This window comes from Elephas maximus, chromosome 22 (assembly GCF_024166365.1).
Source record: "Elephas maximus indicus isolate mEleMax1 chromosome 22, mEleMax1 primary haplotype, whole genome shotgun sequence".
NCBI classification, from domain to species: Eukaryota; Metazoa; Chordata; class Mammalia; order Proboscidea; family Elephantidae; genus Elephas; species Elephas maximus.
In genome coordinates this window covers 53,890,125-53,918,117 of record NC_064840.1, presented here as the reverse complement: position 1 = coordinate 53,918,117, position 27,993 = coordinate 53,890,125, and the positions used below count along the sequence as shown (strand labels likewise).

Here is a 27,993-nt window from a genome sequence, read left to right as displayed (position 1 = left end):
CAGAGTGTGTTCTTTAGACCTGAGTTTTCTTTGCTGAGATGTTCCCAGACCAAGGGAAGACTGATGAAAAGGACGTTACTCCAGAGCTGACAGAGAGAGAAAGCCTTCCCCTGGAGCTGGCGCCCTGAATTCAGACTTCTAGCCTACTGGACTGTGAGAGAATAAACTTCTGTTTGTTAAAGCCATCTAAGACAGAAAGGTTTACTGCCTGCCTGTCCTTCTCACCCTCCCAGGCCAGGAAGCCTACCCACCCTGGGCTATGCCAGGACTGAGTCTGGGGCCTCAGATGTTACGTGGTATACTAGCTCCTGTCACCAGCTGATGCCACTGGAGCCCAGTTAAGGCTGTGCACACACACTACAGGCTTCCTGCAAGGACCACTGTTGTGTTTGCTTTGGGAGATTGTCTGGAAAATGACCTCTCTTCCAGGCATCCAGAAATAGTTCTTGATAATATCTTAAAAAACAATTTTGGAACCAAATTTAAAATAAAGCTGAGGGTCAGTAAATGCTTACATAACTGCTCCCAAAGGGAACCAGAAAAAAAATTTCTAGAGCTGCTAATGAGTCCAACTCATGGCGACTCTCTGTGTGTCGGAGTAGAATTGTGCTCCATAGGGTTTTCAGTAGCTGATTTTTCAGAAGTAGATTGCAAAGCCTTTCTTCTAAGGCACCTCTGGGTGGACTGGAACCTCCAACCTTTGGGTTAGCAGCTGAGTATATTAACCGTTTGCACCACCGAGGGACTCCAATATATGCCACACATATACTATACTGGACACTTTGCATCCCTTAACTCATTCAAGTTTCACAGCACTGGTGTGAAATAGGCATCTCTCTTTTTCAATAATCAATAAACAGAAACCTAGAGTTTCTGCTCACCATACAGTAAATCAGTGACAGAGCTGGGCGGCAAACCTTAGCTCTTTCCACCACACCAGGACGTCAAGTAAGACAATATATTCTAATGTGCTTTAAACATAAAATTCTTTTTAAAAAATTATAACATGATAGAAAACTAAGAATCTCCTCATTGGGAGGAACATTTAAGGTTTGAATAAATGGGCCAGCATTTGGAGACAGGCCCGTGATACATGCCATTCTTCTTGGTCTTCTTTCAACATCCTAAGGCAAAAAGTACACCCTAAAGCCACAGGAGACAATCCCTATTCTTGTGCTTCTGGAGAGAGGGAGAGGGAAGGATGTGTCCTCACACCCTCCACAGACCAGCCAAACCCCACTCTCACCTGCCAGTCTTCAGCTCAACCTAAAACCTAGACCATCCACAGCACACCCAAGATTCACAGCCTCCCGTGGGTGCTAGAGATGGCTCAGTTTTGCATTCTTTCCCTCTGAAAAGTACTGCATGTGAATTTTTAAAAGTAAAATCGATTGAAATTGATTCTATTTAAATTTTCTTTTTTATTTTAAAGGTTTCACATGCCTCTAAGGGTATCTGCAGCGTCTACGTGTGTTCAAAAACGAACCTGGGAATGCCATATTGAACACACATATAACTCCTTGTAGGTCACAAAGGTTGTTCATTTCAAAGCTAAAATTCTATATTCTGTCAACTCCCAGTTCTCCTGTGGGAGTGAACTCTGTGAATAGCACAGCGGCCTAAGACCACACTTGGCTGATGTTCAGGAAAAAGCCCAGAATTCAATCTTTTACCTGTCCAACATTTTTCTTCCAACTCAGATTCAAAGCTTATTTGTACACTTATTTGTTTGTTTAGGGAATTCCACACAGAAGTCAAGCTGTCTTCATCTCTGCCACCATTCCAGTGTTTGACTTTGATCGAGTCACTGAACCTTCTCTGTGCCGCAGTTTGCTCTTGATGATAACTGTCACTTGTGGATATGCACAGTCCACAGCTTTTGTGAGGATGACATTAAAGATTCCACATGATGAGCCAAGCCATCGTCAGCTCTCATAGTCACTGGGCTGAAAGAGGCACTCAGGACTAGACTCTTCTCCAGCCACACCTCAAAAGCTAAAAAAACAAAACAAAAACCTGTTGCTGGTGAGTCAGTTCTGACTCGTGGTAACCCCATATGTGTCAGGGTAGAACTCTGCTCTATAGTGTTTTCAATGGCTAATTTTTTCAGAAGTAATTGCCAGGCCTTTCTTCTGTGGCACCTCTTGGGGGACTCAAACTTCCAGTCTTTCAGTTAACAGCCAAGCGTGTTAACTGTTCGCTCCACCCAACCAAAAAACCCAGACCAAACCAATTGCCGACTAGTTGATTCTGACTCATGGCAACCCCATATGTTGCAGAGTAGAACTGCATCCTATAGGGCTTTCATGGCTGTGACCTTTCGGAAGCAGATGCATGTTAATCACTTGTACCACCCAGTGACTTGGTGCAGTGGTTAAGGGCTAGGCTATGAAAAAAAAGGTCGGCAGTTCAAATCCACCAGCATCTCCTTGGAAACCCTATGGGGCAGTTCTACTCTGTCCTATCTACAGGGTCGCTATGAGTCAGAATTGACTCCAAGGCAACCGGTTTATTTATTTTTATTTTTATATTTGGGGGGAGGGGTTAAGGACTCCAAAAGCTAAGGCCTAGAGAGAGAAAAGCTCAGTTGACCATTTCAGTTTTCTCTGCTTAGTTTATCATGCCTCATCCCCATTCTCTAGCCCCACCCTTCATCTGGCTAACTCATGTCAATTCTGCTGGGAAACCTTACCTGGTCAGACCCAGTCTGAATTAGGTTCCCTTTTCAAGAGATCCAACATAATTCTATCGTAACCATCACACTGTGGTAGAACTGTCTATTGGTTGGTCTTGTCCACTAAACTCTAAGCTTTGTGAGGGCCAAGACCACTTTTACCTTGTTCACCATTGTATGCTCAGAGCCTAGCAAAGTGGCTGGCCCACAGCACGCATAGAAAATGTCTGTTGAATACACCCGCTCATCTTGCCACCTTCACCAGGCTGTTAGGAGAATTAGGAGTGAGTCTTTCAGCAAGCCATTTGCCTCAATTTCCTCATCTGTAAAAAAGAATGGTTTGAACTAGATGTTCATTGTAATTCTCTCCTGCATAATAATCTATACTTCTGTGATTCTAAATAAGGCAATACGTTTGAAAGAACATGGACAACTATAACATGAGGATTATGTTTAACGCTACTATTATTATTCCACAAGGTTTTTTGGAGCTGTGCATCCTGGCAGCTCACCCCTTAGAATGGATGCAACCTCCCTCCCACAGTGAAAAGACTTGCCTTGCCCAAGACTGCCCCACAAGTCAGCAGCGGCACAGCCACCAGCCCCTCGGGTCTGTCCTTTCCTTTTCTCTTTCCTCTGAAGGGCCTTGAGAAGTTGGTGACAGTTCATTTTCCTGACATCTGAGCATTGCCCGAGTCCGGTGGCTCGTACCGTGTCTTTTCCAACACTCTGGTGACCTCACTGAATTTTCTAATCTGGCTTGTTGGTTTTGAGGGTGTTTTTCTTTTTGCAGCAGCAATAAAAAAAGAAAAAGAATTAAAAGTCAATAATGCAAAAAAAAAAAAAAAAAGAAACCCAAAAACTACTAAAGGAGAAGACAAACCAGTCAGTGGCCCTGAAGTTTAAAATAGAATACAACGCTTTAATGCTCCCAAAGACCAGAGTATTGTTTCTTATCAGATTTCCCCTTGAACAAGCAATTGTGAAGCCAGCCTGTCCAGAGGAATGAGTTGTCATTCCGCCAGATGAGCAAACACCATTGATTTTTATGTGCGTGAGGGAAACAAGCAACACTGAGTACTCCCTCCACATGCCCTGTGCTGGACACTGTTCAGCAGAAAGCAACGGCCTGTTTTGTTAAGTCTCCAGAGAAAGCACTAAGTGGCAGGGGAGGGTCCAGCACTGGATGGAAGGACACTCCTCTAGACAGAACTTGGACCCTGGGAGCCCCTGGGTTGTAGGGAAGATGCTGAGTTATGAAACATGGGCTGTCAAGAGATCCACAGGTGGAAAGCACTGGAGCCAGGGAGGAGAGGTGGGGGGTGGGGTGCAAATCCCCTGTGAGGATTTGAAAAGGAAGTCAACACACCATCTCCCCATCTGGAAGTCTGCAGAGAGCCACTAGCTGGGAGATCCTTAATGGTGAAGGCAGGCGCAGGGGTAAAAAAGTGGTGGGTAGCAATGGCAGGATCTGTTAGAGGGGGCTTGCAATGAACACCTGGCCTCAACTGTGAAGAGAGCAGGCCTTGGGGTTTTGCCAGTGAGTTATCTGTTATCAGAGGACAGTGGTAGAATTCTCACCTTCCATGAAGGATAGACCCCCAAAACCAAACCCACTGCTGTTGAATCGATTCTGACTCACAGCAACCCTGTATAGCACAGAGTAGAACTGCCCCACAGGGTTTCCAAGGCTGTAATCCTTCTTGGCCAATGCACCTCAAGCACTGCCTCCAACTGTCAGTGGAGGCTTGCGTGTTGCTATGATATTGAAAAGGTTTCAGGGGAGCTTCCAAAATAAATAGGAAGAAAGGCCTGGGGATCTATTTTGGAAAATCAGCCAGTGAAAAACTCTGCGGATCACCACGTCTGATTGGCAACCAAGCGTGGGAATAGCATAGGGCTGGGCAGTGTTTTGTCCCATTGTGCATGGGGTCACCTTGAGTCAGGGACTGACTGGACATCAGTTAACAACAACAATCTGTTTTGAAAACTAGAAGCCTACCACTGTACTAACGAGGATTTTATGAGTAATGAAAGATAGCATTTCCCTAGCAACCAAAGAACCTCCCTCAAAGCCCCTCCCCAAAAAGATTCTATGGTATACCATCACTAGTAAATTTCTGCCAACCAAATAATCACAGGAAACCCTGGTGACCTAGTGGTTAAGTGCTACGGCTGCTAACCAAAGGGTCGGCAGTTCAAATCTGCCAGGTGCTCCTTGGAAACTTTATGGGGCAGTTCTACTCTGTCCTTTAGGATCGCTATGAGTCGGAATCGACTTGACAGCACGGGGTTTGGTTTTTTTTTTCTTTAAATATTCACAGGTTTTCTCTTCAAAGACCATGACCTCAGGTCTGTGGCCTTTTCTGTGTACTTGGTTAATTAGTAGGTATCAAATATTTGTCTATTCACTGACTCACATTCTGAAATAAACGCACGGCAATAATACCGGAAGGAACCAGCAGTTAACACATGCCAGGAGACTGGTTACACAAGGGGCCTGGGTGAGACCAAACAAAATCTAAGCAGACAATATTGGCCATTGATAATCAGGTAAACATTCTCTGCACTTTCCAAAATACCTTACTGTCCTGGAACCCGGGGGAGAGAAGAGAGGCCTTTTTAGTCTGGAAGGAAGGCTCCAGTCTGGAAGCCAGAATCTGGCTTTGTTATCAACAACACAGAGCAAAGACATACTCCAGGGTTTATATAACCCTTCAGGGTTCTGACAGCTTTTCCATGAACGTTGGCAGTCTACAAAAGGGTGGCAGTGAAATGCTCAGAGCCCCAAGAACTTGACGATGAGGGAATACACTGGCCCTCTGGGAGTTAAACCTAGTGAAACTCACACACAATGGAAGTGATTAAACAACTGTGAAAGTAAATGCAGAGATTATCTATAATTATGTGGCTGAAGAGTTTGGGAACACCCAAAACCCCAGTCAAGGAGAGCTGGAAGCAATCTAAGGGAGATAAAATTGGAACGAGATTGCCATTCGGTAAGCAGAAAACTAATCAACAGTATTTTGCCTTCTTAGGAGAAAGACCTCTTCAAAAGCTGCCCTGTCAGGGTGGTATGAGTGTCCGTCCATCTGAGGGGCAAGTACCTGCTGTGGAAAGAGAAGCATCAGGCTATCAAAGCCAGGAAATATTTGAGTCATAAAATCATTTTCTCTGGTTCTGATTCCATGATCCTCAAACCATCTTCTGCTCATTTTTCTTTTTCTTTTTCTTTTTGTCCACATACCTTCTTTGCAGAGAAAGAATGTGCTGGAGAGCCTTGTGTAATTTATATCCAGTCCATCTTGTAGCAGGATTTCTCATTTTCGACGAATAAATTGGCATTCTCTCTTTCTACGTATGCCTCTTGTGACTTTTGTCAGTGTGAATCCATTTCTCTGAGTTCAGGTGACAGGACGGCGGGCGGATGAGTGCACAGTGCTGAGGTCCAGGCCGCAGAGGGGCAAATTCACCAGGGAAATAAACGGAGGCTTGAAGCCTGAGACTGGGTGGCCAGCTGGCTTTCACAGACCACACTCCCAGGGAAAGCTAGGTGTTGGATAGACCTCTTTTTTCTGAAAGGAAGCATTCAGTCATTTAATCCTCACCATTATATGACATAGGTTTTAGCATTACTGTCCCATTTATCAATGAGGAAACTCAAGGTCACACAGCATGTGATGTTTTGACTTTGTTGGTGTTAGCTGCCAATCAAGTCTAGTCCAACTCCTGGCGACCCCATGTGTTACAGAGGAGAACTGTGCTCCACATGGTTTTCTTGGCTGTAATCTTAACAGAAGCAGATGGCTGGCCTTTTCTTTCAAGATACTGCTGGGTGGGTTTGAAACACCAATGTGTAGAGCAGTCTAGGGCAAATCGTATGCATTATCCAGGGACCTTTTGATATGACTTCACACAACTCTGAAACTCCTTTGGTAGATAGGGACAGGCCTTCTCATCATAAAAAGAGGCATAGAGGACTTCCAAAGATCCCTGCCAGTCTAAACAGCCTGGGAAAATGCTCCTCATAGTCCTATTCAAAAGGGTGGCCAGAATGGGGAAGCCTCTTCAGTCAGGCTTTCTTTGTAAAGACAAAGGTCAAAAGGCACTTTTAAACAGCCCTATGGCCTATTTTAAATGTCCTGGCTGCTGCGGCTTCTAGCCTTCTTGAGAAGCCTCAAGTTCATTCCGGAGACTCTTGGCAATTAGGTCCCCCTTGATGAGAACTGGAAACCCTTGTGGTATAGTAGTTAAGAGCTACGGTTGCTAACCAAAAGGCTGGTAGTTCAAATCCACCAGGCACTCCTTTTAAATCCTACGGGGCAGTTCTGTTCTGTTCAGATAGGATTGTTACGAGTAGGAATCGACTCAATGACAACGGGTTTGATTTTTTTGGTTTTGATGAGAACTTGGAACCCTGGTGGCACAGTGGTTAAGAGCTTGGATGTTAACCAAAAGGTCAGCAGTTCAAATCCACCAGCTGCTCCTTGAAAACCCTATGGAGCAGTTTTACTCTGCCCTATAGTGTCGCAATGGGTTGGAATCAACTTGATGGCAATGGGTTTGGTTTTGGTTTGATGAGAACTGGAAGGCATGGCCAAGAAGGGGTCTGTTGGCTAGCTCTGAAGTGGCTCCTCCTGAGCGTTCCTTTTCAGTCATAGACCTGGAGCCCCAGGCCTGAAAAACAGCAGTACTGGTATGTGACCGTGGAGGAGGAGCTTCAGGAAAGGGGGAGGATAGCCAATGGCTTCCAGGTACTTCAAAGTGACTGGAGAGGCAGACCTGCTTTTCTCCTCCTTTCCACTGGCCTTCCCCAGTCACAGCTGACAGACACTCCCTGGGGAATCTCCCAGGGAGCTGTAACCTCAGGATCACAACTTTCCACAATCCCTGTAGCTCTTTTCTGGATGATTAGCCCATCAACATCACACGCAAAGTCCAGGTTTTCTAAGAGTAAGGGTCTCCTTGGTGGCTGCCCATGAGGGCAATATGGGCATTGGATTTTACATGGCAGATTTTAGGTTCGGAGTTGTGCCTTAAAGGGTCTCCCTCTTGGTCAGCATCCCTGCCACCACTACCAGCTGCTGTCAAGTCAACTCTACTCGTGGCGACTCCATGTGTGCAGCGTAGAGCTGTGCTCCTTAGGGTTTTCAAGCAGATAGCCAGGCCTTTCTTCTGAGGTCCCACTGAGTGAGTTTGAACCAACAACCTTTTGGTTAGTAGTCCAGCATTTAACCATTTGTGCCACTCAAGAACTCCTTTCAGCATCCCCACCAGGCCCTAAATCTGATTTTTTTCTCAGGCCAGGACTCTTGCTCCTATTCCCAATTATGTTTTCACCCTTCAGAAGAGTCTCAAAAGTCCTTTTTCATCTCCTGCTTCAGCAACCTTTTCCAGTTTATCACCTGCCTTCCTCTCACTCCCTCTTGGGCGATTTTTCTCTTTTAAATGTCTGGCACCAGCATTAAATGCCTGTCACTACCTCCCCAAACTCAAAACTCCAACTGAGACTCCTGCTCCCTCTGCTTCCCCTTTCCTCCCCTCCTGGCCTTACCATCCACTTCACCATCTCTTAAAGCATTTGTGGCTGACCTGGCAGACGGCTTCCTGCGATTGATTTATTTATTTATGAAAAACGAGCTTTCAATTATGGCACATCCGTACAGAAGAATGCAATGGAGCCATTTAGGATGAAGGGGGAGAAAAAATTTAATGAGGTGGAAAAATGTTCACAACAATATGTTCAGTGGAAGAAAAAAAGAGGCTTTAAAACATTGTGTACAGAATGTTCACATTTTTGTAAAAAATATGTGTGAATTTTTACATACAGCACTGAAGGTAGAATTACGTGCCTAAATGATGACAGTGGTCACAGCTGGGTGGCAAATGATGGCTTTTTCTTTGTGCTCTCCTGTATTTTCTACTTTGTTTTAAAGAGAGGAAGTATTACTTTTATAACAGCGACGACAAAAAAATAACTGTGATTTTTTTTTTTTTTTTTTCCCTTGAGATAACAGTGAAATGCCCTTCCGAAGCCATCTCTCTCTCTGTGGCCTTCCTGTTTTTATCCACGTTGGCATATGTACTTGTTATTTTCAGCAAATGAGCCAATTGAAATAAGACTCAATTGATGTGAGCAGAACGTGGCTGTTGGTAGTCCGAAAAATGGTGTCGACACTAAGTAATGGTTCCTTCAATTGTACTCAAGGAACAATTTTTCTCCAGTCTCTCTCCACCTAGGTCTGTTCAGCTCTTCCTGAAAGTGCTACGGACAATATTGCTGTCAGAATTCTTCCACATAATTAGAATTCTCCCTTTGCCTTGAAGAAGCAATGTTGTATAGTGGTTAAGGGTGTATATTTTTTTTCCCCTAAGATTGACATCTTGCATTCAAGTTTAAGCTCTACCTTTCAGCTATACCATTTATTGACTCTGACTACTGACCTTCTGAGCCTTGATTTCCCCATCTGGAAGTTGATAATAATGACAACGCCACTTAAAACTAAATGAATAAGTATAATACAATGCCTAGCACAGTGCTTGACATGTTGTTAGTTGCCATTGAGTTGGCCCTGATTCATGGTGCCCTTATGTATAACAAAAAGAAACATTGTCCAGTTGTGTGCCATCTTCCAGCACTACATGGGACAATATTTATTATGATCCATAAAGCTTTTCATTGACTAATTTTCAGAAACAGATCACCAGATCTTTTTTCCTAGTCTGTCTTAGGCTGGAAACTCTACTGAAATCTGTCCACCTTGGGTGACAGGTTTCAAATACCAGTGGCATAGCTTCCAGCATCATAGCAAGACCTAAGCCATCACGGTACAACAAAGAGACAGATGGGTGGTGGACATATAGTAAGTGCTTAATAAATAGGAATCATTAGTCACCTCTGAAAAACTCCATTCTTTGGAGGAACAACACTTAGAGTTGTTGTTAGTCTTTTATGCTTCATTTTGGATAAAGGACTTGAGAGTAGGTTTTGACAGTTTAGAGAGGAAAAAGAGGGGAGGGGTTAAGGGGATGAATTCTGCTTCTGTTGCTTCCATCTCAGAAATATTTGCAGGTACAGACAGGGTGCATGAGCAGATAAAGTTCCTTCAGAAGGACCCTTCTTTAAAAGGTCACCAGTCTAATTTCCTGTGTCCTGAATTATTTCCTGTGTCCTGTGTCCAATTATGACCTGCTTAAAATCACCAGAAAGTCTTCAGAAAAATAGAATCTGAGGGTCGAAAACAACCATAACGCTCATCCAGATCAATTTCCAGAGTGATGGATGTTTGAATGTCTTCTAAAGCACACATCCCACATCACCATCTGGTCTGTACTTGATCACTGCAAGTGACTAGGAACTTTCATTTTTTCATCATGCCTTTGGTAAGTGTATTAGACTGGGTTCTCTAGAGAAGCAAAACCAGTAAAGTGTATAAATCTATATACATATATATACAGAGAGAGAGAGATTTATATTAAGGAAACGGCTCACATGGTAGAGGCTGGAATGCCCCAAGTCTGTGAGTCAGGCTGGAGGCTTCTCCTGATTCACTTAGCCGCAGGGGCTGATGAACCCAAGACAGGCAAGTCAGACGGCAGGGCTCTGGCTCACAGGCTCTGGAGACCAACAAATCCCAAGATTGGCAGGTAAGATGGCAGGTAAGCTGCCAGTTCAAGTCTCAAGAGCTAGAGGTCAGATGAATAGGAACCAGCTGCGGGATCCAGTGCAAGCAAAAGCGCACAAGCCTTGTCAAAATGTCCACCTATATTGGATACAGGCCACACTCCCAAGGAAACTCCCTTTCAACTGACTGGCTACTCACAGAAGATCCCATCATGGAGGTGATCACATTATATAAAATCTTATGATGGAGGTAATCACATCACATTGTTATACAACTCCCAAATTACATCACAGCTGCCAAACCACTGAGAATCATGGCCCAGCCAACTTGACATACAGCCTTAACCATCACAGAGGGGCACTCAAAAAGTTAACCTAAATCTATCTCTCTGTCACTTTCAAGTTTTGTCCCATTTCTAACACTTAGAGGAAAAAGAAAAGACTACTTCTTTTCCCTATGTCATCTTTTCAAATATTTGCAGCCAGAGACTATGTATTCCTCTAAACTTTATCTTCTCCAGGCTAGATATTACCAAATTCCAAAATAATTACTTACATGTAAGGTTTTTGTGGATTGTTATCATTCTGGTCCCTCTCCTCTGAACTTGGTCTAGCTTAAGTATGGTGTCTGGAACAAGAATCCCTCCATATGTGATTTAATTTACACAGAATATAACAAAATTTTCATTTCCATCACTTTGAAGTTTATGCTGTTGTTATTAGGTGCCATCCAGTAGGTTCCAACTCATAGGAACCCTACGTAGAACAGAATGAAATACTGCCTGATCCTGCGCCATCCTCACAATCGTTGCTATGTTTGAGCCCATTGTTGCAGCCAATGTGTCAATCCATCTCATCAAGAGTCTTCCTCTTTTTTTGCTGACCTTCTACCTTACCAAGATGATGTCTTTCTCCATGGAATGGTCCCTCCCGATAACATGTCCGAAATACGTGAGATGAAGACTTGCCATCCTTGCTTCCAAGGAGCACTCTGGCTATACTTCTATAGTCCAATTAATGTAGCTTAGAGTACATTTGCTTTTAAATGATCACAATGAATTTAATCTCAACTAAATCCCAGATATTCTTTTCCTTTATATGTACTACTACTACATTGCGATTTTCCTATCCTGTAACAGTGGGGTTGTTTTTTTAAACTCGGTGTAGGATGTTACATTTTCCTTGGTTAAATTTTATCATTTTGGATTCACTCCATTCTTTCAGCTTGTCCAGAACTTTTGGGGACCTGATTCTGTCCTCCAGCATATTTGCTAAGCATCCTAAATTGATGTCATCCACAAATTTGATGACTATGTCTTCCGTCTTCATAGAAGTCATTGATATATAGATATTCTGGCAAAACTCGCTTGCTTGCTGTGGATCCTGCATCTGGTTTGTCATTATCTGACCACCCGTTCTTGGGACTTCAGCCAGCAGCCTGCCTTATTGCCTGCCAATCTTGGGATTCATCAGCCTCCATAACATGTGAGCATGCAGCCTACTGTCTTACCAGCCGATCTTGGGTTCATCAACCCCTTCAGCCATGTGAGTCAGTAGAAGCCTTCAGCCAAGGTCTGACCCATGGACTTGGGACTTGCCGGCCTCTACAGCCACATGAGCCATTATTTGAGATACGCCTCTCTCTCTCTATATATATATATACATTTCACTAGGTTCTCTAGGGAACCTAGCCTAAGACAATGGGGTTCCATGGTTTGAAAGTCAAAATACTGATGCAGTATAAGTATTATGGCAACTGAAGTAAAAAGGTAGCAGTGTTTAATACAAAACTAAATGATCAAGCTCATGATTTTGGAGGTGGTGAAGATTCTGGTAATGATTATATCCATGGAAGTGAGTGATGAAAGTCATCAGACATGAGAAATTCAAGAAACCAAGAGGCCAGGCATAGATGTACAGTTCATGTGGATGTCGACTTGCCTAGGACAAGGGCAGGAGTTGGAATAGAAGTGGAAGATGGTGACCTAAGTGCTAAGTCTTAATGAATAAGTATGCATGATAAGAAGTTCCTCACATGATTATTAGGAGAAAGGGGAGAAAGTGGTATGGATATTTGGCTTGAGCCTGAAGATCTAAGAACTGTTACAAAAGGAGGGAAAAATTGTCTGGAAGTGGCAATGGGAAGGAAATTAAACACTTGCCATTTATCCCAACTTTAAAATATGAGGGACATGAGAGAAAAAAAAATCTGTATTTGAATAAAGTCAGCCAAATTTTGGCTAGGGCAGAAGATAAGAACTGAAGCATGGAGGTTAACCACTCTTGTCCAGAGTCATACAGTCCATAAGTGATAGAATCAGGATGGTCCCAGGCTGTCTTATTGCAGAGTTCACACTCATAACCCCCAAGCTAGAGTGCCTCACAATAGGTTTGTCAGAAAAGGAAAATTTAAGCAAAATGTATAAATGTACACATACATCTTGATCTTCTCTTGATGTTTCATCAATTCATTATAATTTTGTAGGGGCAGAGTGGTCATATAAGTTTGAGAAATATGGATATAAGCTGTCATGTCATGGAATTAGTAAATAGATGATGAAAGACATGGCATCATAGAGAAGATGGGCACATTTTTACACAAAATAATTCTTATTCAGGTACAGGCCCCAATCTCAAAAACATTAGTTATGGGTTTATCTTTGGCAACCTCCTTTTGCATTCTCTCTCCCCACTCTAAAAAGGACTGTTGTTGTTGTTCCGTACTGTTGAGTTGATTCTGACTTATAGTGACCCTACAGGACAGGTACAACTGCCATGTCATATGGTTTCCTAGGATGTAATCTTCATGGGAGTAAATCACTAGACCTTTTCTCCTGCAGAATGGTTAGCTAGTTCGAACCACCAACTTTTCAGTTAGCGGCCAAGCCTTTAACATTGTGCTGCCAATGCTCCTTTCAAGAGGACTGGAGCCCTCAAACTGCTTGAGTGACTAGGGTCACCCATTTTGATCCTCAGTCCAGTGATGCCTCCTCTTACACATGCTAAACTCTGAACCTTTCTTTGCTTCATTCCATCAACACCTACCCTATAGGCATTGCCAGTTGACTGGTTTCCTCATATTTCCTCAATTCTATGTGGTTATCTATTTAATAGCAGCTCCTTTTTTTTTAAAGATAGAAGATAAACTATATTATATGTAATATATACGATAATTGTAAGATTTGATTTGTAAATCTTAAACATGTGAAAACAAATAGTACTTTAAGATTTGAGGAAATAAGGTATGGTGTTTAACAAATTTCGTCTTTAGGTTTCTTTTTATAAATTGAGGATACTATTGATATTTCTTAGGATTATTTTAATATTAAAATGATCACATATACAAGGATGGTGTGGATATTAAGTAGAATTAAGGAGCGACTAGTAGATTCAAACTGCTGACCTTTTGGTTAGCAGGTGAGCTCTTAACCACTGTGCCACCAGCATTCCATATACATATATATGTATATATGACAATTGAAATGACATAATGTGCTACCCTTCCCAGAGGAAAATGAGAAGTGGTCACTTGTCACCTGGCAAGCAAAAACATAATTTCTCAGAGCAATATGCATGTGACAGTGGGAATTTGAGGCTGCACTTCGGAACAGTACAGGCTTTATGTTTGAACAGGCCAGATATTTACTGTTGCCTTGAAATCTTATCAAGGAGATACGTGCCAAGCACCTCCACCTGAGTTTGAGATGTGCCTGCCTGTTGCTTCCCTGCAGTCACTCCATCCCATCCGATGACAAAAGCAGCTGCTTAGGGTTGCAGAAATTAGGTTCCACCTGGAATCGCTTTTGTTGTTTGTGTATTTATGCTCATGACATGGGAAGTGCCAGATTCTGTCATGGAGTGAAGCATAAAGTCTCAGCATTCATCAGTTGAGGCCATTCCTTTTCCTTTGATGAGCTGAAGCCTGAAACAGCACATATTATCACACTTCCTGCGCAGCCAGTGGCAGCCTGCATATACCATCTCGCCAAGGAGCCCGTCGCTGGGGCGAGAGGGAGTCATGTGGTGTGGCTGTAGGGATTGATGGCTTGTTAATGCAGTGAGACAGTTACATTGTCTCATTCTGACAATACTGCCATTTAACATCCCCACGGGCGGGCACCGTGACCCAACCACACAGCTAATGAGGCTTGGCACACCCCGGCTCAGTCTCATCCTGGGAATATTAGTTACCTTCAATATCTACAAGCATAAATGCTCAGCAGACCCATGGTGGGTGCAAAATGGTACACAGAGGCTCTTGGATGTGGAAGTGGTGCCACTGGAGCCCCTGACCTTTTGGAGTGATATGTGTGCTACCAAGAGGGCAAGGAGAGAGCGAAAAGATGAACATTCCCCAGCCCTTCTTCATACAGAGTCTTATACGAAGGTCCTGGAAGAAACCTCAAAGCACATCTTGTCCGTCATCTTTGCTTCACATATATAGAAGCCTGGATTGGAGGAGTAACTTGGTTAAAACTAGTGTTGAAACAAGACTTCAGCCAAAGGCTTTTGAATCCCTCAGCCACTGCCTCTTCCCAAACAGAAAAGTCCTTTACATGGAGCCTCTTTCAAAATGAAGATAATAGCTTGATTGTATCTGGGCTTAAACTATGGGCCCATCCTTGATATCCCACCCTCTCGCCCTTCATAGACACTCAGTCACTAGTCCACTGTCTCCTGAATTGCCCCCCTCTCTCAAGCCCTTCCCTTGCTTTTCTACCTTCACCTTGGTTGGGTGCTCATGACCTCACTCCTTGACCATGAATTTGCTCCACCAGTTCCTCTGCAAGCCACTCCTAGATGCAGTTTCTGAAAATTCCTTTTATTCTCTGCTCAAAAATCTACTATGGTTCTCTATGACCACTGGACTAAGATTCACACTCTAGGTTAGCACTCACGGCCTACTCAACCTGTCTTAACTCTTCAGTGGTTTCCTATGTGCTTCCAATCAAAATGGCCTTCCTGTCAACCTGCCCCTCCAACACTCTTGCCATGTATGCCGAAATAGTTTCCTCCTCCCATTTAGAAGGTCTTCTTCATTTCTCCCTAGATAAATACTATACTCTTTCAAGCCCACTCTTTCCCTCCTGCACTGAATGCTTCCTGAATACTGCAGATGCCCTGTCTCTCATTCCTCTGATTTCTGACTTCCTGTAGGTCTTATGAAAATCCTGGTGGCACAGTGGTTAAGACCTATGGCTGCTAACCAAAAGGTTGGCAGTTCGAATCCACCAGGCATTCCTTGGAAACCCTGTGGAGCAGTTCTACTCTGTCCTATACAGTCACTACGAGTCAGAATTGACTCAGGAGCAATGGGTTTGGTTTGGTTGGTTTTTGGCAGCTCTTATTGTCTCTCTGCTCACGTGAGCCTATATTATATATTATATTTTTTTATATATAGTCTTTATTATCAATTTTCTGCATTTTTATGTGTAGCTGTGCAACTATATTCTGTGTCTTTTCAAGCAATTGTAAATTGCTTAAAGCTGGGGGTGATGTCTTCACTTTTGTCTCCCATAATATCTAACAAGAGGCCTGCACCACAATGGGTACTTAATATATTCCCGTCAATTGAATTTTAAGCAAAACGTAGGTCCACTTTATCTCTCAGCCCAGCATTTATTGGCATCTTCTCCATGTACCTTCCAAAAGGTAGCACTAACTCTACAGAAAAAAGAAAAAAAAAATCCTGTAATTCCCAAAACCAATTATACATTCCAACTCCCTGTTAATCATAAAATAATTCAAGGCCCACTTACCTCAACGAATGTGAGGTACAATCAAAATCCACAGAAAAATCAAAACAATCCCCTAAAGCTTATCATAATGGATTTGATGTACCCGGGGAAAACTCTTCACGGTTTAATATAGAATATTGTGTAATAAATCACAAATCAACCAAACTGAGCCTTGTGCTAAGTTATTCAACATTTCTGGGTCTTGGTTTCCTTACCTATAAGACTTAATAACACACACACACACATACACACAAACCTTTGCCTTCGAGTAAATTCCAACTCATGGTGATGCCAAGTGTTGCAGAGTAGAACCATAGGGTTTCCTGGGGTGTAATCTTTACTGAAGTAGATTGCCAGTCCTCTTTCCCCTGGATGTTGGCTGGGTTCAAACCGCCAGTCTTTTTTGGTTAACAGCCTAGCACAAGCTTTTTGCACCATCCAGGGATCCCTTTTAATCGAGTTGAGGATTAAATGTGTTAGCATTTGTGCATTTGTGTAGCATGATGCCTGAGATATAGTAGGTGTTTATAAAGTGTTTTGTTTTCTTCCTTGTAACTAATCATCTAGCAGGAGAGCACCAAGGAAATAGCAAGCGCCTTACTTTGTATGGTAGGATCAAGGGTGATGGATAAGTACTTTGGTCTTTTCACAGGGACAGCAGAAGGATGAGAATGCTCTTTCCACATCTCCACGCCCGGCTCATCTGACCCTCCCCTCCACTTTCTGGAATCAGGTTGGCCATCCTTTAGCTCCCGGCAGCCTAGCTACCTGCTAGTTTCCCAGGTCCTCTCTCTGTCAGCTTTTGCCTCTCTGCTGCAGATTCTGGGGTGGGGCTGTGAGAGCAGGCAGGAGGGCAGGCAGCCAGGCAGAACACATGAATTTTACTCACCTCCCACTCCTCTGTCCCCTGCGCTGAACAGGCCTTGAACAGAATGCCCTGTTAATTCATGGCTTATTCATAGAGCTGTCCTTAGGGAGAAAAAATTATGGTGGATTGAGGTAGTTCAGGGATTCCAGAGAAGAATAGGAGGAGAAAATGTGCTACCTGTCACCTCAATGCAGCAAAGTATTTTCTAGGGGACACCTAGCCCACTTCTGGGGGACTTTATAAAATGGTTTTCCCTTCTCCACTCTGTGACAAGGCAGAAATGGGACAACTCACATGTCCAAGCTATTCACTGCCATTGCCCCCAGCACTTCACAGATTTCCTTCTTTCTGTGAGAAAGTTGGCATTTCAGAGTTGACAGCTTCTCTCTCAAACTATGTGTTTGCTTTGATAAGTGATAAAATTAAGTCTCCCCCAGGGATGGGTCATTACAAACAAGGACTGCACAAGATAAATTGGGGAGATCTGGTGGGGTGGGATGGAGGCAGGAGGGAATATTTGGCCCACTTCTTCCAGAAAAGAATTATCAGGAGAATCATGGCAGAGTAGACCCCTATGGAGGAAGGAAATCAAAGTGTCCAAATTACAGAGCACTGGAGTGGAGTCAGATCTTGCATCAAATCTAGTTTTTTTCTGCCACACTGGAAGGTCAAAAATTCATCACTCCCCCAGCACTTTGTAAAGCAGAGGCCCTTGACTTGACCTGTTCTTATCACTAGCACAAGAGGTTATAAGCTTATAGAAAAAAATGCTCTTCTCTTCTTTGCCCCCATTAAAGCTACTTAGGATGAATCATCTTGCAGGGAACACACATTCAGAGCCCTGACTTCCACAGCAGGAGAAATGACATCACTGCAGCCAGTGGGTGGGAGATAGAAGGAAAAAGGTCTCACAAACATTTTAGGCAAAACTCTAACAACTGTGGCTGCTAATAATGGAACCAACTGTACAATAGCCAGTGAGGTCTCTACCAATAGAGGTGTCCAGGAAGAGTGGGGCAGAGTCATTAGTGACAGCATCTCTCACTGGGCAGTAGATTGGGCTAGGTGGTCTCCAATCTCAGGCATCTTCTGACTCTAATGTTCTATAGGAAAGCCAACTACCTTCAGAGGAGGTGATAAAAAAGGATAGAATAGATTCTACCCAATTCTGTGAACCTGTACTGAGGTATGGCATGCACAAGGCTCAAGGTTTAGTACATTGGAAGTTCTTTGCTAGGCCTCCCTGCACTTCTCCTATCTCCTTCTCTGGCCTACCTAGTTGGTTCCACACAAGTTCCTATTTCTTTTCTTGGAGGGGAGTATTAAATGCTAATGACCTCTTGGGTGGAGGATTTTCTCTTGGATCTCCCTGTTGCAGTGACTTGGAATCCATCATCTAGAGAGAAACAGTGCAGAGGTGACAAACTGTACTGACTCCAGCCCTTCTGACTCTCATTTCACTTGTGGCTTCTGCCAGAGTCTGAGGGCCTTTTGAAGAGACTCCAGTGATTCTTTCTGAGGCCCTAGCCCAAGTGACCACAGACCCACCTCCCATAGAGACACCAGAAGAGTAGTGGCTCTGACTGTGGGATCTGAAGTCAGGAAGATGTGGGCTTGGATCCTGGCATTACCACTTTTACCAATTACTAGTCATTGTGCGACCTGGGGCAAGTCATTCCAGTCCCTGAGCCTCAGTTTCCTCATCTGTAAAATACAGACGATGATAACCTCCTGTCATGGATTGAATTGTGTCCCCAAAAATATGTGTCAACTTGGTTAGGCCATGATTCCCAGTGTTGTGTGGTTGTCCTCCATTTTGTGGTTGTAATTCTATGTTGAAGAGGACTAGGGCAGAATTGTAACACCCTTATAGGGTTGCTATGAGTTGGAATCAACTTGATGGCAGTGGGTTTGGCTTTTTGGTTTTACTAGGGTCACATCCCTGATCCAATGTAAAGGGAGTTGCCCTGGAGTGTGCCCTGCACCACCTTTTATCTTACAAGAGATAAAAGGAAAGGGAAGCAAACAGAGAGGGAGACCTCATACCACCAAGAAAGTGGCACCGAGAGCAGAGCACATCCTTTGACCCAGGGTTCCTGCACCTGAGAAGCTCCTTGACCAGGGGAAGATATGACAAGGACCTTCCTCCAGAGCCGACAGAGAGAGAAAGCATTCCCCTGGAGCTGATGCCTTGAATTTGGACGTGTAGCCTAGTAGACTGCAAGAGAACAAAATTCTCTTTGTTAAAAACATACACTTGTGGTATTTGTGTTATAGCAGCAGTAGATGACTAAGATACCTCCTCATCAGGATTGTTCTGAATCCCTTATATAAACCATTTAGTACATTCTACATGTGCAGTGAAAAGTGGTTGTTATTATAGCACAGCATTCTATTCACCAGCAGCATCTGTATCCACATGCTCTGTCTTCCTATATGTTACTACAGATCTGAGCCCCATTAAAGCCAGTCTGTGCACTTGTGCACTAGCTTCCATTCCCCTCTTACATGTTTAAGAGCACTGCTTCAGCAATTCTGCCCCACCCTCTCTTGCATCATTGATTTTTCATTTTCTACTGAACCAGTGCCATCAGCATACAAAAATATTGCTATTTCTCTCATTATAAAAAAAAAAAAAACCTCTTTTGATTTTCCCTTTCCTGCCAGCTACTAACCTATTTCTTTGTTCCCCTTTGCAGAAAAACCCTTGAAAGTGTTATCTATATTCACTGCCTTCAATTCCCCTTTTACCATTCTCTTCTAAACTCACTCCAATCAATCCTTTGGCCACACCAGTTCACTGGAACTACTCTTATCAAGGTCACCAGTGACCTCTGCATTGCTAATCAATTCTCTGTCCTCATTTTAATTGACCCTTCAGTAGGACCTGAACCAGTTGATAACACCCTCCATGTTTATACATTTTCGTTGCTTGGTTTTCGGGACACCACTCTCTCCTGATTTTTCTTCTGCCTTACTGGCTACACTCTTTCAGACTCCTTTGCTGATACTTTCTATTTACTTCTACCTATTCATGATACAGAAACCCTGGTGGCATAGTGATTAAAAGCTACAGCTACTAACTAAAAGGATGGTAAAAGTTGGTAGGTGCCATCAAGTCAGTTCAGGCACATAGCGACCCCTATGTACAACAGAATGAAACACTGCCTGGTCCTGTGCCATCCTCACAATTATTATTATTATTTTTTTTATTAACTTTTATTAAGCTTCAAGTGAACGTTTACAAATCCAATCAGTCTGTCACATATAAGTTTACATACATCTTACTCCGTACTCCCACTTGCTCTCCCCCTCTTGAGTCAGCCCTTTCAGTCTCTCCTTTCCTGAGAATTTTGCCAGCTTCCCTCTCTCTCTATCCTCGCATCCCCCCTCCAGACAAGAGTTGCCAACACAATCTCAAGTGTCCACCTGATATAATTAGCTCACTCTTCATCAGCATCTCTCTCCCACCCGCTGACCAGTCCCTTTCATGTCTGATGAGTTGTCTTCGGGGATGGTTCCTGTCCTGTGCCAACAGAAGGTCTGGGGACCATGGCTGCTGGGATTCCTCTAGTCTCAGTCAGACCATTAAGTCTGGTCTTTTTATGAGAATTTGGGGTCTGCATCCCACTGATCTCCTGCTCCCTCAGGGGTCCTCTGCTGTGCTCCCTGTCAGGGCAGTCATCGATTGTGGCTGGGCACCAACTAGTTCTTCTGGTCTCAGGGTGATGTAGGTCTCTGGTTCATGTGGCCCTTTCTGTCTCTTGGGCTCTTAGTTGTCGTGTGGCCTTGGTGTTCTTCATTTTCCTTTGATCCAGGTGGGTTGAGACCAATTGATGCATCTTAGATGGCCGCTTGTTAGCATTTAAGACCCCAGACGCCACATTTCAAAGTGGGATGCAGAATGATTTCATAATAGAATTATTTTGCCAATTGACTTAGAAGTCCCCGCAAACCATGTTCCCCAGACCCCCGCCCCTGCTCCGCTGACCTTTGCAGCATTCATTTTATCCCGGAAACTTCTTTGCTTTTGGTCCAGTCCGATTGAGCTGACCTTCCATGTATTGAGTGTTGTCTTTCCCTTCACCTAAAGCAGTTCTTATCTACTGATTAATCAATAAAAAACCCTCTCCCACCCTCCCTCCCTCCCCACCTTGTAACCACAAAAGTATGTGTTCTTCTCAGATTTACTATTTCTCAAGATCTTATAATAGTGGTCTTGTACAATATTTGTCCTTTTGCCTCTGACTAATTTCACTCAGCATAATGCCTTCCAGGTTCCTCCATGTTATGAAATGTTTCACAGATTCGTCACTGTTCTTTATCGATGCGTAGTATTCCATTGTGTGACTATACCACAATTTATTTACCCATTCATCTGTTGATGGACACCTTGGTTGCTTCCAGCTTTTTGCTATTGTAAACAGAGCTGCAATAAACATGGGTGTGCATATATCTGTTTGTGTGAAGGCTCTTGTATCTCTAGGGTATATTCCGAGGAGTGGGATTTCTGGGTTGTATGGTAGTTCTATTTCTAACTGTTTAAGATAACGCCAGATAGATTTCCAAAGTGGTTGTACCATTTTACATTCCCACCAGCAGTGTATAAGAGTTCCAATCTCTCCGCAGCCTCTCCAACATTTATTATTTTGTGTTTTTTGGATTAATGCCAGCCTTGTTGGTGTGAGATGGAATCTCATGGTAGTTTTAATTTGCATTTCTCTAATGGCTAATGATCGAGAGCATTTTCTCATGTATCTGTTGGCTGCCTGAATATCTTCTTTAGTGAAATGTGTGTTCATATCCTTTGCCCACTTTTTGATTGGGTTGTTTGCCTTTTTGTGGTTGAGTTTTGACAGAATCATGTAGATTTTAGAGATCAGGTGCTGGTCGGAGATGTCATAGCTGAAAATTCTTTCCCAGTCTGTAGGTGGTCTTTTTACTCTTTTGGTGAAGTCTTTAGATGAGCATAGGTGTTCGATTTTTAGGAGCTCCCAGTTATCGGGTTTCTCTTCATCATTTTTGGTAATGTTTTGTATTCTGTTTATGCCTTGTATTAGGGCTCCTAGGGTTGTCCCTATTTTTTCTTCCATGATCTTTATCGTTTTAGTCTTTATGTTTAGGTCTTTGATCCACTTGGAGTTAGTTTTTGTGCATGGTGTGAGGTATGGGTCCTGTTTCATTTTTTTGCAAATGGATATCCAGTTATGCCAGCACAATTTGTTAAAAAGACTATCTTTCCCCAATTAACTGACTCTGGTCCTTCATCAAATATCAGCTGCTCATACGTGGATGGATCTATATCTGGGTTCTCAATTCTGTTCCATTGGTCTATGTGCCTGTTGTTGTACCAGTACCAGGCTGTTTTGACTACTGTGGCTGTATAATAGGTTCTGAAATCAGGTAGAGTGAGACCTCCCACTTTCTTCTTCTTTTTCAGTAATACTTTACTTATCCGAGGCTTCTTCCCCTTCCATATGAAGTTGGTGATTTGTTTCTCCAACACATTAAAAAATGACATTGGAATTTGGATTGGAAGTGCATTGTATGTATAGATGGCTTTTGGTAGAATAGACATTTTTACTATGTTAAGTCTTCCTATCCATGAGCAAGGTATGTTTTTCCACTTAAGTATGTCCTTTTGAATTTCTTGTAGTAGAGCTTTGTAGTTTTCTTTTATAGGTCTTTTACATCCTTGGTAAGATTTATTCCTAAGTATTTTATCTTCTTGGGGGCTACTGTGAATGGTATTGATTTGGTTATTTCCTCTTCAGTGTTCTTTTTGTTGATGTAGAGGAATCCAAGTGATTTTTGTATGTTTATTTTATAACCTGAGACTCTGCCAAACTCTTCTATTAGTTTCAGTAGTTTTCTGGAGGATTCCTTAGGGTTTTCTGTGTATATAATCATGTCATCTGCAAATAGTGATAACTTTACTTCCTCCTTGCCAATCTGGATACCTTTTATTTCTTTGTCTAGCCTAATTGCCCTGGCTAGGACTTCCAGCACGATGTTGAATAAGAGCGGTGATAAAGGGCATCCTTGTCTGGTTCCCGTTCTCAAGGGAAATGCTTTCAGGTTCTCTCCATTTAGAGTGATATTGGCTGTTGGCTTTGCATAGATGCCCTTTATTATGTTGAGGAATTTTCCTTCAATTCCTATTTTGGTAAGAGTTTTTATCATAAATGGGTGTTGGGCTTTGTCAAATGCCTTTTCTGCATCAATTGATAAGATCATGTGGTTTTTGTCTTTTGTTTTATTTATGTGATGGATTACATTAATGGTTTTTCTGATATTAAACCAGCCTTGCATACCTGGTATAAATCCCACTTGATCATGGTGGATTATTTTTTTGATGTGTTGTTGGATTCTACTGGCTAGAATTTTGTTGAGGATTTTTGCATCAATGTTCATGAGGGATATAGGTCTATAATTTTCTTTTTTTGTAATGTCTTTACCTGGTTTTGGTATCAGGGAGATGGTGGCTTCATAGAATGAGTTGGGTAGTATTCCGTCATTTTCTATGCTTTGGAATACCTTTAGTAGTAGTGGTGTTAACTCTTCTCTGAAAGTTTGGTAGAACTCTGCAGTGAAGCCGTCCAGCCCAGGGCTTTTTTTTGTTGGGAGTTTTTTGATTACCGTTTCAATCTCTTTTTTTGTTATGGGTCTATTTAGTTGTTCTACTTCTGAATGTGTTAGTTTAGGTAGGTAGTGTTTTTCCAGGAATCCATCCATTTCTTCTAGGTTTTCAAATTTGTTAGAGTACAATTTTTCATAATAATCTGAAATGATTTTTTTCATTTCATTTGGTTCTGTTGTGATGTGGTCCTTCTCGTTTCTTATATGGGTTATTTGTTTCCTTTCCTGTATTTCTTTAGTCAGTCTAGCCAATGGTTTATCAATTTTGTTAATTTTTTCAAAGAACCAGCTTTTGGCTTTGTTAATTCTTTCGATTGTTTTTCTGTTCTCTAATTCATTTAGTTCAGCTCTAATTTTTATTATTTGTTTTCTTCTGGTGCCTGATGGATTCTTTTGTTGCTCAATTTCTATTTGTTCAAGTTGTAGGGACAGTTCTCTGATTTTGGCTCTTTCTTCTTTTTGTATGTGTGCATTTATCGATATAAATTGGCCTCTGAGCACTGCTTTTGCTGTGTCCCAGAGGTTTTGATAGGAAGTATTCTCATTCTCGTTGCTTTCTATGAATTTCCTTATTCCCTCCTTGATGTCTTCTATAACCCAGTCTTTTTTCAGGAGGGTATTGTTCATTTTCCAAGTATTTGATTTCTTTTCCCTAGTTTTTCTGTTATTGATTTCTAGTTTTATTGCCTTGTGGTCTGAGAAGATGCTTTGTAAAATTTCGATGTTTTGGACTCTGCAAAGGTTTGTTTTATGACCTAATATGTGGTCTATTCTAGAGAATGTTCCATGTGCGCTAGAAAAAAAAGTATATTTTGCAGCAGTTGGGTGGAGAGTTCTGTATAAGTCAATGAGGTCAAGTTGGTTGATTGTTGTAAGTAGATCTTCCGTGTCTCTATTGAGCTTCTTACTGGATGTCCTGTCCTTCTCCGAAAGTGGTGTGTTGAAGTCTCCTACTATAATTGTGGAGGTATCTATCTCACTTTTCAATTCTGTTAAAATTTGATTTATGTATCTTGCAGCCCTGTCATTGGGTGCATAAATATTTAATATGGTTATGTCTTCCTGATCAATTGTCCCTTTTATCATTATATAGTGTCCTTCTTTATCCTTTGTGGTGGATTTAAGTCTAAAGTCTATTTTGTCAGAAATTAATATTGCTACTCCTCTTCTTTTTTGCTTATTGTTTGCTTGATATATTTTTTTCCATCCTTTGAGTTTTAGTTTGTTTGTGTCTCTAAGTCTAAGGTGTGTCTCTTGTAGGCAGCATATAGATGGATCGTGTTTCTTTATCCAGTCTGTGACTCTCTGTCTCTTTATTGGTGCATTTAGTCCATTTACATTCAGCGTAATTATAGATAAATAAGTTTTTAGTGCTGTCATTTTGATGCCTTTTTATGTGTGTTGTTGACGATTTCATTTTTCCACATACTTTTTTGTGCTGAGACGTTTTTCTTAGTAAATTGTGAGATCCTCATTTTCATAGTGTTTGACTTTATGTTAGCTGAGTCGTTACGTTTTTCTTGGTTTTATCTTGAGTTATAGAGTTGTTATACCTTTTTGTGGTTACCTTATTATTCACCCCTATTTTTCTAAGTAAAAACCTAACTTGTATTGTTCTATATCGCCTTGTATCACTCTACATATGGCAGTTCAATGCCTCCTGTATTTAGTCCCTCTTTTTGATTATTGTGATCTTTTTCCTATTGACTTCCATGATTCCCTGTTATGTGTATTTTTGTTTTAATTAATCTTAGTTTGTTTGTTTTTGTGATTTCCCTATTTGAGTTGATATCAGGACGTTCTGTTTTGTGTCCGTGTGTTGTGCTGATATCTGATATTATTGGTTTTCTGACCAAACAATATCCTTTAGTATTTCTTGTAGCTTTGGTTTGGTTTTTGCAAATTCTCTAAACTTGTGTTTATCTGTAAATATCTTAATTTCACCTTCATATTTCAGAGAGAGTTTTGCTGGATATATGATCCTTGGCTGGCAGTTTTTCTCCTTCAGTGTTCTGTATATGTCGTCCCATTCCCTTCTTGCCTGCATGGTTTCTGCTGAGTAGTCTGAACTTATTCTTATTGGTTCTCCCTTGAAGGAAACCTTTCTTTTCTCCCTGGCTGCTTTTAAAATTTTCTGTTTATCTTTGGTTTTGGCGAGTTTGATGATAATATGTCTTGGTGTTTTTCTTTTTGGATCAATCTTAAATGGGGTTCGATGAGCATCTTGGATAGATATCCTTTCGTCTTTCATGATGTCAGGGAAGTTTTGTATCAGGAGTTCTTCAACTATTTTCTCTGTGTTTTCTGTCCCCCCTCCCTGTTCTGGGACTCCAATCACCCGCAGGTTATCCTTCTTGATAGAGTCCCACATGATTCTTAGGGTTTCTTCATTTTTTTTTGATTCTTTTATCTGATTTTTTTTCAGCTATGTTGATGTTGATTCCCTGGTCCTCCAGATGTCCCAGTCTGCATTCTAATTGCTCGAGTCTGCTCCTCTGACTTCCTATTGCGTTGTCTAATTCTGTAATTTTATTGTTAATCTTTTGGATTTCTACATGCTGTCTCTCTATGGATTCTTGCAACTTATTAATTTTTCCACTATGTTCTTGAATAATCTTTTTGAGTTCTTCAACAGTTTTATCAGTGTGTTCCTTGGCTTTTTCTGCAGTTTGCCTTATTTCATTTGTGATGTCTTGAAGCATTCTGTAAATTAGTTTTTTACATTCTGTATCTGATAATTCCAGGATTGTATCTTCATTTGGGAAAGATTTTGATTCTTTTGTTTGGGGGGTTGGAGAAGCTGTCATGGTCTGCTTCTTTAAGTGGTTTGATATGGATTGCTGTCTCCGAGCCATCACTGGGAAACTAGTTTTTCCAGAAAATCCGCTAAAAAAAATGCAGTCAGATCCCTATCAGAGTTCTCCCTCTGGCTTAGGCTATTCGGATGTTAATGAAGCTGCCTGGGGAGGGTGGCGGAGGGAACAGAGAGATAGGAGAGTAGCACCTCAGAGTATAGCCAGAGTTGCTTGTCTTGCTTGGAACGACTATTATATCTGAGATTCCCGCGGGGCACGTCGCCTATGTATGCTGGCTGTGTGGAAATTGTCCCCGGGGGGTCTGGCCCGCTGGAGTCACGGTCAGATCTTCTGCTTCCAGCCCCACGCCCAGGGTCAAGGCTCCCCCGCTGGGACGGTGCACTCTCGACTCCAAAATCAGTCGCTGCCTCCCGGGGTTAGTTCAGGTCAGTGGAGCAGCTCCCCGTGCTTGTGCTGTGACCGAGTGTCCCAGCTGGGACCCTGCTCTCCCGCTCCAATACCAGTCGCTGCCTCCCGGGGACTTCTTCTACTGGCTGTGTCCCACGCCGCCCGAGCGAACCAGTTGGGCCCCCTCCCGGGGTTAGTTCAGGGGGGTGGAGCAGCTCTCCGTGTTTATGCCATACCTGCGTCCAGTCCAAATCCCGGCGGGACGGTTCCCCGGCTGGGATGCTGCTCTCCCCGCTCCAAGACCAGTCACTGCCTCCCGGGGACTTCTCCCACCGGCTGCGTCTCCACGCCACCCGCGCGAACCGGCTGGGCCCCCTCCCGGTGTTAGTTCAGGGGGGTGGCGCAGCTCTCTGTGCTTGTGCCGTACCTGACTGGTATGCTGGCTCCAGGCTCTGAAAACAATCACTGCTTCCCCGTATTAGTTCGTTCTCTGTCTCTAAATCTGTGTTTGTTGTTCGGGGTTCGTAGATTGTTATGTATGTGATCGATTCACTTGTTTTTCCGTGTCTTTGTTGTAAGAGGGATCCGAGGTAGCGTCTGCCTAGTCCGCCATCTTCCTCACAATTATTTTTATGCTTGAGCCAATTGTTGCAGCCACTGTGTCAATCCATCTCCTTGAGGGTCTTTCTTTTTTTCTGCTGACCCTCTACTTTACCAAACATGATGTCTTTCTCCAGGGGCTGGTCCCTCCTGATAACATGTCCAAAATATGTGAGATGTAGTCTCATCGTTCTTGCTTCTAGGGAACATTCTTGCTGTACTTCTTCCAACACAGATTTATTCATTCCTTTGGCAGTGCATGGTATATTCAATATTCTTCACCCACACCACAATTTAAAGGTGTCAATTCTTCTTTGGCCTTCCTTTTTCACTGTCCATCTTTCACATGCATATGAGGGGCCTGAAAACACCCTGACTTGGTTCACGTGAACCTTAGTCCTCAAAGTGACAACTTTGCTTTTTAACATTTTAAAGAGGTCTTTCGCAGCAGATTTGCCTAATGCAACGTGTTGATTTCTTGACTGCTGTTTCATAGGCATTGATTGTCGATCCAAGTAAAATGAAATCCTTTACAACTTCAATTTTTTCTCCATTTATCATTATGTTAAACCCTGGTGGCATAGTGGTTAAGTGCTACAGCTGCTAACCAAAGGGTCACCAGTTTGAATCCACCAGGCACTCCTTGA

The 27,993-nt window shown here is 42.6% G+C and overlaps 1 long non-coding RNA gene across 2 annotated transcripts in view; it reads left to right on the top strand.

Moving 5' to 3' along the window:
- Positions 1-5,333: 5,333 nt before the first annotated feature.
- Positions 5,334-27,993, top strand: part of LOC126065876 (uncharacterized) — a 63,070-nt gene continuing 40,410 nt past the window's right edge. For both annotated transcript variants that reach the window (XR_007514945.1, XR_007514946.1), the window contains exon 1: positions 5,334-5,673. This is a non-coding gene — a long non-coding RNA (uncharacterized LOC126065876). The remainder of the gene's footprint in view (positions 5,674-27,993) is intronic.